This window comes from Maniola jurtina, chromosome 8 (assembly GCF_905333055.1).
Source record: "Maniola jurtina chromosome 8, ilManJurt1.1, whole genome shotgun sequence".
In the NCBI taxonomy this organism is placed as follows: Eukaryota; Metazoa; Arthropoda; class Insecta; order Lepidoptera; family Nymphalidae; genus Maniola; species Maniola jurtina.
Window position 1 is genome coordinate 6,284,195 of NC_060036.1, and position 16,594 is coordinate 6,300,788.

Below are 16,594 nucleotides of genomic sequence, written 5' to 3' on the forward strand. Positions count from 1 at the left end.
GTAACAGAGCGGAAACTGTAAATATGTTCATTTTGCTTTTAACTCTTTAACATTTCCCCGTCTAACTTCTTAGCTCGGAAAGTTGTATGAGCTCGCAAAAAAAGCGTAAAAGTGAAACCTTCGGCCGTGACTTAATGTAATGACAAACCTTCTCTGTTCAATATTATGAGCGAAACAAGGACAAACTTTTCATGGCGTTTTCATCTCTCGGTATAGACGTGATGGAACAAATACATGAATATCATACTGAAAATCCAGAAAAAAATATCCGCAAATTACAACTCAGTAGACAATACAATAAAGCTCAGATTTTATAAGCGCCGAGAAACTTTTGAAAATTCCTGAGGTAAAAAAATACCTTATAGTTAAAAATGGTTCTAATACCTCTATTCATTCAGTCAATTTTAAGTCCTGAATTTTTTTCACTTACAACGTTTTTCTTTCGAGCTTAGAACTCTGTCCTTTACAGTTTCAGTGGTACTAGAAAGAGACAATAAACGGGGTGAACCTCAACCCCCGAGCGATACGGGAGGTAAAAGATTAACCCAGTTTTGTTATTTGTCCACTGTCAGTTGAGTACCTATTCACAATGTGGCTGGAGTCTACCCCGCTGGAACCTTCGACCGTTTAACGTAATTGTAAATGATTAATGCGTTTGTACCTCGGCGTAACAGCGACAAGAGAGGGAACTGATGCTCTTGTTTTGATTTGCGACGTATCGAGACTCGATGTTTGAAACAATGCTGTTATAATATTATGTCATAGGCTCATGGACCTTTGGTAACTTAATTATTTTACTAATTTTACAAGGCATTTATCGTGCATTTTTCACGATAAATCAATAACTATTATGCATAAAAATGAATAAAAATCTGTTTTAGAATATACAGGTAGCCCTTTCCTCACTTGGCATAGTTATCTTACTTTGAAAATTTAAATACATTTTTTTTTAATGATGTAACCACAAATTCACGGTTTTCGGATTTATTCCTTTACTTGTGCTGTAAGACCGTACCTGCCTTTCATGATTCCAGGTCAACGTGAAGTACCCTATAGGTTTACTTGACAGACACGACGGATGAACGGACAGATAGACAGACCGACAACAAAGTGATCCTATAAGTGTTCCGTTTTTCCTTTTGAGGTACGAAACCCTAAAAAACCTAATTATTTAAAGGTAGCATTTTTGTCATTTGTCCGCTACAAGTTTTTTCGTTTTTATTTCTCGTGGGTAGTTATTTTTCAGCCTAAAAGTATTTTTCCATCATAATAAGAACATAATGAAAGCATAAATTTAGCATCTGCTTTAGTATTAATTTAAAAAAGTCACTAAAATTAATTTAACGACGTTATTCAGAACATGCAAAGGGGCTTTTACTAGGCATTTAGTTTTCAGTCGACAGATGAAAGTCTCGCGAGATGTCTAGTTATAATTTCACAGGGATGAGTAAGAGGCTTCCCCTTTTGCGAAATATCTATACCTACATAAATATTGGTACAAATGTAAATTAAACGAGCAAAGCGAAGGGCTGTGATAGCAGTAAGTATTTGTCTCTCCAGAATCCAGGGGGTGACAGTGTGGTGTAGAGAGTTGTCATTTTTTAGAGTAGCAATCAAAATAAATTAAATCTGACCGGATGCCACAGAATATATGATAAATACACCAGTAAACCCAAACCGTACCAACCGTACGACCCAAAAAGAGGGGTGTTATAAGTTTGACGTGTGTAGCTGTGTATCTGCGTATCTGTGTATCTGTCTGTGGCATCGTAGCTCCTAAACAAATGAACCGATTTTAATTTAGTTTTTTGTTTGAAAGGTGGCTTGATCGAGAGTGTTCTTACCTATAATCGAAGAAAATCGGTTCAGCCGTTTGAAAGTTATCAGCTCTTTTCTAGTTTTCTTATAGAGGTTTTGTGTCGGGGGTTTTTTAAATTTTGAGTTATACTGTTATTAAACGATAATGTAGAGTTATAAAATTAGAAATAATATTCCGTTTACTCCAAAACAGTATTAGCTACGTCTTTGTGATCATTAGGGACGCATTTTAGGCTTCCGTATTTAAAGTTAGAGTTTGGTCCTCCAGTAGGTATGCCATCTCTCTCGTAACATGTATTTGTCTCTAAAATCCAGGGGTGACAGTGTGGTGATATTATTTGAGTAATTTAATTCGAGCTCGAGATTAAAGGATGATGCTATAATATTACTCGGATATCATGTCATAAATAATTGTTTACACAATTAATTTAATTTTGTAATTATTGATCGTTATACTTACCTGCTTTATGTGTGCGGCTACACACGTTTAAGGTTTCGCTTTAATTAAAAAGCTACTTTTATAAAGATATCGTCATTCCTCATGGAGGCATTTTTATCACTTAATTAAGATTAGTTTTAAGGCACTTTTAAGAGGTTTAAAAAGTGCAAATTTCAGCTTTCCAAAGGACGCTTTGATGTCAGAAGTTCAAAGTTGGTAAAATATTAGTAGCGCTATGGTAAATCACTTTTTATATTATGATGAGTTATCGCGTCCAGACATCCTTATTTCTTTTTCCAACATTTGAGTGATTGCTACTGGTTAATTCGCAAGTTCCTACAAGAATACACTTAAATAAAAAGAGATAGCATTATCGTTTAATTCAGGGAGAAAATCTTTCTACTCCGCCAGCAACTTAACCGTCTGCGATTTTAAAAATCAGAAGGTGAGGGCGGACCACGCAGAAGGGTTGCGACCGAGGGGATGAAGAAAACCGTTATTAAAACGCTAGAAATTACAGCCGAGCCTTTTTGTTTTTACGATACCCATTTTACCTAGTACTTAAAATTTAAATGTCTGAAGCTGAGAATTACCTACTTTTTTTGTCTTAAGTTGTATTACCTAAACGTGTTTTGTTTTCAGAACTTCTGACAAAATAACCTGTTAAGTACAAGTCGGACTTGCATACGAAGGGTTCCATACATTCATGTAAGATATTATAACACTTTTACGTGCAACACTGCAAGTTAATTTAGGACAGCGCGGATTGCGATCGTCACACTGTAGCCACAGTTCACGACAGCTAGGAAACTTGTAACAAAACGTCGGGGCTTTGGCGTCACTGGCAGGCGTCAAATGTCATTTGACGCTAGGTAGCCTATGAATAGCCTATTTCCTAGCCTAATATTTGACATATCGTTGAGTCAGAGTTCCGAAACCGAGAGTTTCCTCACTCTAGTTCACTCTGCTGTAAGTAGCTGTCAAACTACCGCGGTAGATACCTAGTTCCTTAAGAGGGCTCTCTCCGTCACTCGTTTCATACAATCGTAGTTCCAATTTCATTTGAATATTAAGCAACCAAAGTCCATGAAATTTTGCAGACATATTCTACAAACTAATATCTATGTCTGTGGTTTTCCAGATTTCTGTTAAAATATTCGGTTTCAAAGTTACGCGGTCTTAAAAGTTTACATACAAATCTTTGAGCCCCTGTAATTTTAAAACTACATATTTTTCGAAAAATCTAAAACACCACAGACACAGATATTAGTTTCTATCTAGAATATGTCTGCAAAATTTCATGAACTTTGGTTGCTTAATATTCAAATGAAATTGGAACTACGATTGTATGAAACGAGTGACGGAGAGAGCCCTGTTAATCTATGTGCGGTAGGGCCCCAGGGTTGCAATCGTGCTCGTAAGCTGGAACACACCAAACGCGTATGCAGCACGTAAGCGTAGACGTAGCGCGTACCATGAAGTTGTAATGTATGGAATTGTATGAGATACATGCATACCGCTTGTGTGACGTGAACGTTCGCGTAGACGTAATGCGTGCTGTCATGTCTATGGATTCACGCGCATCACTACGCGCGTGGTTACGTGTACGTGCATGGTGTGAATCGGCTCTTAGTTGCGTTCGACGCGCGACGAGTAATGTGTAAAGGTTTTTAGTTTCTCTCGGATAACTTAAATCTGGTTAGATTCCGTTGCAGGTAGGTACTTAATTACGCGTATTAAGGACAGGCCGAAATAACTTGGAGTAATTATCGACGTCGATAAGGTTTCTTAACATTTTAATGAGTTCTAAAGAAATCTGAATTGCAAGTGAAGTGAAGTGGCGAAACAAATGGTAGCGCTAATATTCCACCCGGCCAATACGCCGGGCGTAATTTAATCCCGGCACGGCGGGGCATCGGGGAAAATCTATAAATCTGCCGCCATTACAGCCGAGGACTCCCCGGGACTCTTATTTACTTCGGGCACAAATTCAGATGACAATGTTTTAGGGGAAGGAGCTGTGTAACTGCCCTACAATGTGAGGTTAGGGCTGACACAAAAATAATAGCTGTTAATGTTGTTAGTGGATGAAAGGTTTGCACTTGACTGTAGACTAAGATAAACTTAACTACGTAATGAGAGCCTAAGCTGACTGACTGAGAGCATAATCCACTGGGACTAGAAATTTGAGATTTTGCATGTATAGGTTTTTTCTATAACGCAAACGATTTTCAGAAATTCAATTAATGCAAAGCTGGGGCGGGCCAGCTAAATCCTCGATTGACCTAAGGAACCTTTTAGAACACCTTGCAAGAATCTGAGCCAGCATAGGTAGTATTTTCGGCGGTGCCAGATTGCATTTTGGCTCCAGACTACAAATATTTATTGTTAAACGTCGCTTATTATAGTATTACCTATATACAATTCTCTGCTTGATAAATATTCTTAAAAAAATAGATATTTATAGAATGTACTTTCATTAGACCAAAATACAGAAATTTTATCAGCCTAACCAAATAAGTGCGAGCGAACTGAGCGCGATTTTTTAATATGTACATAAAAATTCTCAGCAAATAATGTTAGGGTTATACTCACAGATAAGGGAATTCCCTGATCTGCGATTATACCAGTATACAATAGAATAGGAATCTAACACGATTTGGCTGTGTCTATATTGATTAGGTGAATAAATGATTTTCGTTTCTTTGTTCATTAGTTTTTTCACATTAAATACGACTAACTAAACATATTAATATCTCCATTCTTAAGTTTAAGGGCCAACCCTACTGCATGTATCCGCACCCCTGTCAATTACCAACCCTGACCGATCCGAGGCGAGACTTATTGACGGTGCTCGTCGCGTTCATCGCCGTCTCTGTCTACGCTTTTTCAGCCATCACCGAGTAATAACTCTACCAGTTCCAGCCAAATTCAAAAGTATATCTGACGCAATTTAATAACATTAATCGCCTGACCGAAAATCAGTCTCAACAGCCAATTTCAGCGGAGAGCCAAGTAAGCAGGTGTTATTATTATTCATCAAAAAGACGGGTGTATATAAGTTTGACGTGTGTATCTGTGTATCTATCTGTGGCATCGTAGCTCCTAAACTAATGAACCGATTTTAATTTAGTTTTTTTTTGTTTGAAAGGTGGCTTGATCGAGAGTGTTCTTAGCTATAATCCAAGAAAATCGGTTCAGCCGTTTGAAAGTTATCAGCTCTTTTTTTGTTACTGTAACCTTCACTTGTCGGGGGTGTTATGAATTTTTAATTTACACTTGTTTGATATAAGCTTGGCGGTCATCATACGAAAAGCTTCTCTATCTAAAGCATCTTTTAACTTCGGGTAACTAAGCCCTGTCCAGTGTCCCTCCAGTTTTATTGTCTTTGGTTTGTTTGTTTTGAGATTTGCGTCTTTGGTGACCTGGAACCCTTTTGTCCATATCCGTCCGACTGTCCGTCTGTCGTATCGGTCACGAAAACCTAGAGGGTACTTCCGGTTAACCTAGTATCATGTATTTTGGCAGATAAGTAGTTATAAGTAAAAGAAAAATCCGAAAACCATGAATTTGTAGTTTCATCACAAAAAAAAATTAAAATGTGTTCATGAACAAATAAATAATTAGTATTTTGAATCATCTCATGTGAAAGGGCTTTATCTATATTCTCTAAAACATATTTTTTTATTATCATCCATAATAATTTTGATTTTTGTGTAAAATGTCGGAATAAAATACCCGAGTACGGAACCCTCGGAACGCGAGTCTGACTCGCACTTGGCCGGTCTATTTTTATGTCTGATAGATTTATGAAAATTGTATAAAATGTATTCAAAAAAACAAAACATTCTAAAAATATTGAGAAAATATTCACGTAAATATTGTAGAGACAGAAAAAAATGTTTTTTACGTTATCAAAATAGTTACAATTCCATAAATACCATGCTGTTAACATTGTTATAGAGCGTATATCGGGGAGCATCAATATTTCATACGCGGGGTAATATCGGTTTAAACTGGCCGAGTCGTTATTGCACTGAACTTTATGGGGAGTCACCCCTGATACATAAATTGGGAGAAGTGCAGTGCTTTTATGGAAAGGTAAAATGTGTTCCGCAACAAGGTATTGATTTTGCAGATTGGATGAGGATTAACGGGTGCAACCGCTTCACATTTTATGCAGTGATCTTTAAGTATTTTCGCCGCTGAGAGGAATTTTATCTCTTTTTTATGCACGTTTCAAGCTGAAATAAAGCTCAGGGCACATTGGCGCAGAGTTGAAACTGAGCGTCGACTCTTCTATTTTTAAATGTTTAAAAGTGCACTTTATTTTCACTGCGTAATAAATAAGCAACAAGAAACGCGAGCGCGCCCAAGGATTCGCGCATACAAGGGGAAAATTTTTCGACACACATTTCGCAAACAGGTAGGTAAGTATTACATACCGTAGTGGTATTAGAATTTAGTTTAATTTGAAACACATTAATTTTATTATTGTCTAATTGGTTCACTTTTCAGAAAAGTCACCTTACGCGTCGTTGCGCTTCGACTTCGCCAGTATGCCTTGAGCCTTAATCTCTTGGTGTTTTCGCTCAGCCAAATAAAAATGCGGTGAATTTGGAGTGGGTGCGTTTTTGTGTTTTTTATTTTAAGCATTTTCTTGGGTTCACATTGCATTCCCGTCATTAAAAGTAAAATGCACAAGTAACCAAAATGCTAAGTGCAACCTAGAAAATGGCTTATGCTTAGGCCAAATTAAAGCGAAATACACGCGGGATGTGAAAAGCGATACAGATTGCATATATTCAAATTTTCACGGGTATTAGCATACCTACATATAAAAAAATGTTCACGATTTGCGCAAATCGTGTCCCAGCTCAACCTTTAGATTTATTAAGATATTTTTTGCCTTCTAAGTCCATAAATTAAGTTATTTTGAGCTTTCTTGTAGTAGACATAGTTATATTTAAACCTAAGAAAGGTATGCAAAAGACATTTCCTATTGGCTAGATACCCGCAACAAATATATTTCAGCCATACACCATCTTGATGTGTAGAGTTTACAATCATCTCTCGGTCCAGAGTCCCCTTTCAATCTTCGCTGTAATAAATAAAAGGGGCAATAAATGGGGACCATTGACGGGTTGCGCCCTTCGCGCCGCATCTAGTGTCTAGGATGCTTTGCTGTGTGTTTTTGTTTTTTAGGGTTCTGTAGCAAACAAGGACTCCGTAGAGTTTCACCCACGTCTGTCAATCTGTCCGTCCGTCTATTTCTAGGTGCCGTTGGTCAAAGGTTTTACGCGTTGGCAAAAACCATTTTTCGATTCAGAGATCCATTTGCAAAACTATCACAACAGTTAACGAGTAGCTAATAGTGGACTGACTTATAAAATGTACTTGAAGTCGTATAAAGATTGAAAGTTACTTAGATGAAGTTGTTAGTGGAGTGAAATAGCTGGTATATTGTGACGGACCACTACGGAACCCTACGTTGCATGTGTCCCGACATGCACTTGACCAGTTTTTCCAATGATCTTATTGAAGTAAAATTTCTTTACCAGCACCAGGATGTAACTACTAACTATGAAAAGTATAGACAAACAAATGCAGCAAGAGAGTGAATACGAAAATGGTTATTAGAAGAAACGCATTACGAAACAGAAATCAGGTAATTGAAACGGATGTCTAAATATATAAAAGGAAAAGCTGACTGACTGACTGACTGATCTATCAGATAGCTATAAAGATCCGCCAAGAAACGATTTTTGAAAATTCAACCTCTAATCACCTCTGCATCGTAAATAAAATAAACTCTAAGTATAAGTATAAATCTTTAAAAATAATATAATAAAAATAAAATAAATATTTCACAACACGCAAAAGTTACCAAAAATAAGAAGAATACTAAATGACTTAATTTTGTTAAAAGGTTGTAATAAAACTGAATAATAAAGATTAGAGATTAGAGTTTAGACCCTCAATTTGATTTAATTTTAATAATCTAATGCATAAAAGCGAAATACCACTCACTGACTGACTGACTAATGACGAATGCTCAGGAACTATAAAGCTTACAAACTTGAAATTTGTAAGGTAGGTTCTTTTAAGGACGTAAGTGTCATAAATGGCTTTTAGAAAATCCCCCATTAAGGGGGTGAAATGGGCGGTGGAAAGTTGTATGAAAGTCCTATGTTTTTGAAGTTAGAGACGTGAAAATCGACATTTAGGTTATAAAAATTAAGTATAAGTCATTTTGGAAAATCCTCCCTTCAAAGTGGTAAAATAGGGGATGAAAGTTTGTATGGGAAAATTTTAATTATAGTAGGTTCTTTCTAAAGGTAAGGTGTGGGAATTGATAAGAAAAAAGCCTACGAAAATCCCCCCCAAAGGGGGTGAAATGGTGGTTGGGAGGTTATATGTAAGGCCTATGTTTTTAAAGTTAGAGGTATGAAAATCGGCATTTAGGTGACTATAACTTTAAATAATAAAAATCTGCATTAAGTAATTTTGGAAATTCTCCCCTTAAGGGTGGTTAAATAGGGGATGAAAGTTTGTAAGAGAATGTTTTAATTATTGTTGTTAACTTGAGAAGGTATATTTTAAGGGTGTAAGTATCAGCTAAGAATCCACTCTTAAGGGGGGAAAAGGAAGTTGGAAAGTTATATGAAAATCCTGTTTTTGAAATTAGAGATAGTAAAATGAAAATCTGCATTAAGGTATTCTGGGTTCCGTACCTTAGGTGATACTGAGTGAGTCGATAGGTTAGCCCCTTTTGAAGCGGGAAAATTTCTTATCTCACGAGAAACTAGAAATTTTATGCAGACGAAGTCGCGGGCAACTGATAGTCAATACATAATATAGAAACCATATGACTGTATAGCCTAAACACGTGAACCTAGATACACATTAGGGAAGAAAATAGTGCACTAAGAAGGATTTGAGAAATTTCAAGAAATTTCAAGAACGAGAAGAAATTGAGAAACCACGCGGTCTCAGTCATGAGGTAGTGCATTAATAAAATCTATACTTCTATACTAATATTATGAAGAGGTAATGTTTGTTTGTAGAAAGTAATCTCTGGAACTACTAAATCGATTTTGAAATTATTTTCATCAGTAGAAAGCTATACTATTATTTCTGAATGACATAATACTTTATTTTTCGAAAAAATTAGAGTTTCCTACGAAAATTGCAATAAGATTAAACGAATCACTAGTATATTTTCATAAAAAACCATACCACTCGGTAACACTCGATATTTAAATTTAGCTAAAAATATATATTTTAAGAAGACGGCTTATCGTGGAATTTTAACATTTAATTAATTTAGGTGTAATAATTCCCATGACAACGTTTAGGATATGTAAAACATCCAGTATTTAAATTGCGTTAAAAATAAAACGAGTAGCGCCAATGCTTACACAATTTAATCTTTGTTGAACGAAATATCTTAATTAAATTAAATAAAATTTAAATATTCAGTTTTTAAATATTAAGTTGAGGGAATTTGTTTCCCTTTTGGTTTTTTCATTAAGAGGGCTCTCTCCGTCACTCGTTTCATACAATCGTAGTTCCAATTTCATTTGAATATTAAGCAACCAAAGTCCATGAAATTTTGCAGACATATTCTAGAAACTAATCTATATCTATGTCTGTGGTTATAATATTCGGTTTCAAAGTTACGCGGTCTTAAAAATTTACATACAAATCTTTGAGCCCCCGTAATTTTAAAACTACATAGTTTTAGAAAAATCTAAAACACCACAGACACAGATATTAGTTTCTAGAATATGTCTGCAAAATTTCATGGACTTTGGTTGCTTAATATTCAAATGATATTGGAACTACGATTGTATGAAACGAGTGACGGAAAGAGCCCTGTTAAGTATACCTACCTAATAAAGTGTTACGACTGGTAGATAATGATGTAAACAGTACCCTTCTGAAAATCACAACAGTTCTGGGGAATGGTAATGAAGAAATCTTAATACTTAATGTTATCTTAATTTCTGATAATGTTACAATTTTTCTCGACAACTAATGGACCGATTTTAATCATTGAATTTATAATGTAGGTGCATGTGTTTTTAAAAGGAGTCGTTTGACACGAGTCGATTTCTTGCCATATGCTGCAGATAGACAGATGGATGGATGGGCGAACAGACAGACAAACAGTCTAAAGGCAAGGCAGATCAAGTACAAGGCAGATCAAGACAGAAAAATTAAAATAATTACTGTTTTGCGCTCTTTATCTACATAATAATGAAATTTATCGAAGTATGAGTTTAATGTACCTAGAGTTTTTTATGAAAATAAATTAAAATATTAACATTAATACTATGGTGTAATCGGAGACGTGGGGTAAATGCGCTCGGGTTAATACTAAACGCCAGGTGAGAGACAGATTGCTAGTGCGCGGCGCACGAAGCATGGTGTGCGACTGGCGGCGCAGCCTTGATAGCATTCCACTTGACTAGCCATGTCATCGGCACAAGTGGGTTAAATGCTTAGTGCAATTTAATTGCACGCAAAATGCTCAAAGGACGATGGATATGATTTTATGTTTAAAGGATCCTTGTTTGTTTAATGCGATTACGTTTTAGAGGTAGGTGAGTAATGTTGTGCGGTTATTATTTTGTTTGAAGGAAGAATAACAGCCTTATTTAACGTCAGCCGCGCAAGTTCGTAATTTAGATCTCGTGCACACGAGAGTTTTTTTACGCGCAGACCAATTCGTTTCGAAAGAAACAGAAGCCAAGTTTGATTCAACTCCGACTAAACGCTGAAATATAATAAAATTAAGTTTAGTGTCGTTTGGACTATATTTAAATATTTACATTTATGAACTCAAATTTTTTCTCCGCTTTAATTTGACTTCCTATCTGAGAACCTCTTCTTGTAGGTAAAAGGTATGTTACTTAAAAATAGGTTCAAGTACATTAGATATTTATATTATGATTATCCCACAGTGATTCGCAGAAAAACCGTAAAGTGTGCATAAAAGGACACATACGCACGCCATTTAAAACTTCATAAACATAACATGAGACGAAACGCACTATAAATGTATCTACTCTTACGCTCACAAGAACCACCCTCGCCAAAAGACACATATTATGTAAAAACGTTACGCGGGAGTCACTTCAATCAATACACGCACTAGATGATTTAAACACTTTCTTCATCACTTTCTTGCAATTTTAAACCCTATATCTAGTGTAATAAGGTTTAAATTGTTTAGATATAGAGATTTTTTTCTCCAGACGAAGTGAACAACAAATATCCTGTCGGACCATATTCGCTCTTATGACAAAGTAAATTCGTACCGTACAATAGCGCGTCCCGGAGGGACGGAGGAAGAGTTAGGTTTTTTGTGAATATAAAAATATGAGCCCCCTTTTACAATTCCATTGTGTCGGATATTGATCCCCATAATAGTTTGAGCCGACTGGTTTTCGCATCTTAATAAAAGGGAAAGTGTGATTAATGTATGTAAGTATCGGTACCCATCTAATTTGATTTATTGAACGCCGTCGATTCGATAAAATATGTATTTAGACAACATGCTAACTCATCCTAGTTTCGTTTGGGAAAGCTTCTACTTTAGTTTCCTTAGTTTACTGAAAAGATGAACAAGTACCTACTTAGCTTAGCTCGCTGAAATGCGTAAGATGCGCACTTTACGAGACGACTATTATAATAATACGTTGTAGAGAGTAGAGTTGATACAAATACTTTTAAAGTGTTTATTTTTCAACATTTTTTTTTTCGGAAATAATATCCCAATAAAATTGTAGGTACTTAAACACAAATTAGGGACAGTAGTTATATTTTTTAACAAATTCAAATTCAAATTCAAATTCAATGATTTATTCAATAAAATGTAGGTACAATATGTTGGAATAATGTCTGATGAGCCTTATACATTTTACCACTATAACTGGTGTTTGAATATTATCTTAAATTCAATTAAATTAAATACAAATAAAGTCAAGACTAAAATATTAAGTAAAGAAAGACATACATAGACTTTACACAAGCAAAGTATAAAATAATAGTTAAATAAAGATCAAAAAATGTCAACATTATAAAAACCATAAAAAACATATCAATTATTATTAACAACTCAAAATATGCTTGTCACAAGTTAATCTATTCTGATCCAATTACCTAAACAAAACAAAGCCCTTCTTTGAAACAATTTTTTTCCACAATAAACTATAATGGCTTTATTATACAATATGTAAGAATTAAAAATAAAAAGAACATTAAAACATTTAGCGAAACACAAGATTAGATTGTATCAAGTGTGAAAACAATTCGGTGGTAATTATGTTATTAGTTTAATTAGTTTAAAGTACCAACCGACGGTACTGTGAACAGTAAGTTGAGCAATAAGAACTTACGGTTGTTTTTAGCATCTGATAATTTGCTCACGCGTCAACAAGTTAATAAACTTCATATTATTAGGGTTCCGTACCTGAAAAATGAAAAAAGGAATTTTTATAGGATCACTTTGGACTTCGTCTGTAGTGGCGTTTGCTGGCGCGCGTGTTGTGCCTTTTCGGAGTGTTTTTTTGTTAGAAGTGGCCGGTTTTTGTGTTCTGCTGGTGTTTATTGGTTGTGGAACTGACTGGGAAGCGCTCTAAAGGGGCGCCGCGAGTATGTCGGCGGGTGCCGGCACAGACAAAGTGCATACTTATACATATAGTTTCCCTAACTTGTAAAAAGCTACAAACTTGACATTGGCTAATCAGTGCAAAGCCAGACGAGAGAAAAGAAAAATGATCACTTCGTCTGTATATTGTGTCTGTTTAGACCCTTCAAGGGAATTAAAACCTATACGGTACTTCCCGTTGACCTAGAATTATGTTTGGCAGGTGTCAATGTCTTATAGCACAAGTAAAGGGTAAAATCCGAAAACCGCTTTGTGGTTAGATCACCAAAAGAGTGTTATTTGTTGTACGATGGTACGGAACCCTTTGTGTGCGAGTTAAACTTGACCGGTTTTTAGGGTTCCGTATTTATTATTATTGTTTTCTAAGCTCAACGCGTTTTAACATGATATTACAGTCGAAATAATTAACCGAATTATTATAATGTATTCAACTCAATACGATTACGATAAAAACAACTTCATATTATAGAACTGACTTTATTTCATATTATAAAACTATACAATACTTATTAAAATTCAGCTTTAATTCTAACTATTAACTTCTTAAAAACATAAGCCCCATTTTTCCTATCGAAAGCATGCAAGCAAATGGGTCACGACCCTGAGCAATAATCTTAAAAACCTTACGTGATTTTAGTATGAACATTAAATTGCATAAGATCCAACAGTCTCTAATAACATTTATTTGCAATTGACATCGACATAAAAACAAATAAAAATAATTATATTAAATTAAATTAAAAACTAAAATAAAAACTAAAAACTAAAATTAAATCTAAAACCTCATTGAGACCACCACAGCGAGGCATTGTCAAAAACTTTTTTTGCTATCGGTACGTTACGCTACGGGGTTGCACCGGCAAGCTACGGCGCGACCCGCAAGCTACGTGATTACGTAAAGCGCGTAACGGGCCCGGCCATTGACCCCGGCGACCTGCGCGAGCGCCTGTCGTCGCCCTATTTGAGCTAGCTAAGCTAACTCGCAGATGCGGCGTTAGGCATTCACTAATTGAATACCTTTACCTTGGTCAGCATATTAGTCTGGCCATTCAACGAGGTAACGCAGCCAGCGTTCTGGGCACCCTGCCTCGTTACAGTAATTTGGATGATATTTTTGTTTTATAATTTTTATATTTAAGTATTTTTAATATTTGTTAAAATCTGTATTATTACTTTCTGAATTAAATTTGTATCATAATTAAAATTTACTAGTGTTGTAGATTAATGTTTCTTACTTTTTTAGAAGACTGAGATTTTATCTTTTAGTGTATTGTAAATGTAAATATATTGTGATCTTACTTGGTAATTATATTTTTACGACTTAGGGGCATCTCGACGAAAGAAACTCGTCCGAATGACCGAGTTGCCCCTTTGCAATTTCGTCAATTTTTTGGATGGTCAACTCGACCGACAGTAAAATACTGAGGCGTTTATGTACAGACAAATACAAAATGTGTTTCGCGAATCTAATATTTTGGTTAGTGATTGAGAATAAGTAAATATTACAATAGTAGTAATAAAATAATAATAATACTATACTCGTAGCACAGGTGCTTGTTCTTCGGATAAAATAACTCTAAAGTCAAAAATGAAGTTTTATTGGTAGTGAATCAAACTTGTAAATATGTTCCAATAAATAACACATTTAGGTAATGTTTGATAAAATAAATAGTCTCTACAAAATATTTGTAATGTTTTGAACTAGAGCTCTTAAACTTTTGCTTCCGTAGTCAAAATTGTAATACTTAACAGTTGCCATGTTTACTGCGTTGCTTAGTCTTTGCCGGAAGCTCTAGGACGTGTTTCGTTCTCGTTAACAGATCTTCCCTGCCGCCATGGGACACCAAACATCGTGACGTTTATGGCTTTTATTATAGCCATTGTTAGGATTTAGGGCTTGGAAAGACACAACGTGCCACTGAAACGATGCGACGATGCAGCGGTGTGATGAACGCTATGGTCTTATAAGTGGGAGGTTCTAGGTTCGATTCCTCTCAGGCCAATTTGAGAATTAATGGTCTGGTGAGAGGGTACGGCCGTGGCTAGGTTACCACCCTACCGGCAAATCTGTGCCGCTAAGCAATTAAGCGTTCCGGCACGATACCGTGTAGAAACCTATAAGGGATAGGTATAGGTTTAACAAAACTGCCACACCCCTTCCAAGTTAAGTCGCTTCAATCTTAGACTGCATCCATTTATTATTAGCATTTTCATTGCAGTCAAAGGCTAACTAGTAAAGTAATAAAAAAAAATCGCGCATCGGTGCCGCTGAGCTTTGTATCTGACCAGGCCTTTAGAAGGTACGTACAGCTAAATGTACAGTTTTAAAGCTTATGCCTATTACTTAGACGCAAGGGCTCAAGGACTAAGATACAACTTGCGTGTAACAAAGTAGGTACCAGTCGTATACACTATTAATTAATTAAGTTTAGCTATAAACTTATCCCACCCAGGTCGTAAAATCTCTAAAGATTTTGTGTATAAAGAACATAAATTATGTATTCTTACTACCTACACATACACACTAAACATTCACTTACCAGCGTTTTCTAGTATTTTAAAACTTAATCATTTCTATTATTTAATTGGAATTTGTAAAATATATTTCTTTTATACGTTTAATAACGCTTTATAAAATATTAGGCCAACCCGAGAAGCAACTGTGAACAACGGACCGCCCCGTGTCCATTATCCACAGGTCCTCCCGAGGGCTAGGCTTCACGGGGAAGGCAATTCTTCGCGTTCCCCATCCTCAACATCTCCCTCGCCTGTCACCAAACTGGACAGGCGAGAAACCAATGGGGCAGCCAATGATTGGATGGGTGATTAAACACTCAGCACCATAACCATCCAACACAGCCACACCCTCCGCTCCTGGGGCTATGCCCCATGGGTGCGTCTCACACAGAGGGATGCACGGATAACAAAACCTCTCTGCCAGGTCAATTAGTCAAGTCCAACAGTATCCCATGAAGAGAAATTGTTAACAATGTTACCAGCCCAAGCGCTGCTGTTACGCGCAACTCTCAAGCACACGGAGAGCTTACCCTCGGTTACCTAGTACATGCGACTCGCTTGATGTCATCTTTCCACCTAGTGTTCCAATGCTGCGCTTTTCGGTGAGAGTTCGTCATTCTGTTAGCACCTTGGGATCTCAACTATCTACTTTTTTCTATATAAAATCAATAGGTCTATCAATTTTTAGGGTTCCGTACCTCAAAAGGAAAAACGGAACCCTTATAGGATCACTTTGTTGTCTGTCTATCTGTCTGTCTTTCTGTCCGTCGTGTCTGTCAAGAAACCTATAGGGTACTTCCCCTTGACCTAGAATCATGAAATTTGGTAGGTAGGTAGGTCTTATAGCACAAGTACAGGAATAAATCTGAAAACCGCGATTTTGTGGTGACGTCATTAAAAAAAACTTAAAATGTGTTTCAATTTTCAAAATAAGATAACTATACCAAGTGGGGTATCATATGAAAGAGCTTTACCTGTACAACCTAAAACAGATTTTTATTTGTTTTTATGTATAATAGTTTTTGATTTATCGTGTAAAATGTTGGAAAAAATACCCGAGTACGGAACCCTCAGTGCGCGAGTCTGACTCGCACTTGGTCGGTTTTTTTCGAATCTGCAACCCGTTTAGCTTCTCACCCTGT

At 36.1% G+C, this 16,594-nt stretch overlaps 2 long non-coding RNA genes across 2 annotated transcripts; one reads left to right on the forward strand and one right to left on the reverse strand.

Annotated features, from left to right (window-relative positions):
- The first annotated feature begins 2,740 nt into the window (after positions 1-2,740).
- Positions 2,741-8,571, forward strand: LOC123867797. Its single transcript, XR_006796506.1, has 3 exons — positions 2,741-2,752; positions 6,708-6,709; positions 8,500-8,571. It is a non-coding gene; the product is annotated as an uncharacterized LOC123867797 (long non-coding RNA).
- On the reverse strand, positions 5,706-16,312 carry LOC123867791. The gene is made up of 2 exons (XR_006796500.1): positions 16,260-16,312; positions 5,706-5,763 (listed from the first exon to the last, which is right to left on the reverse strand). It is a non-coding gene; the product is annotated as an uncharacterized LOC123867791 (long non-coding RNA).
- Between the last annotated feature and the right edge of the window lie 282 nt (positions 16,313-16,594).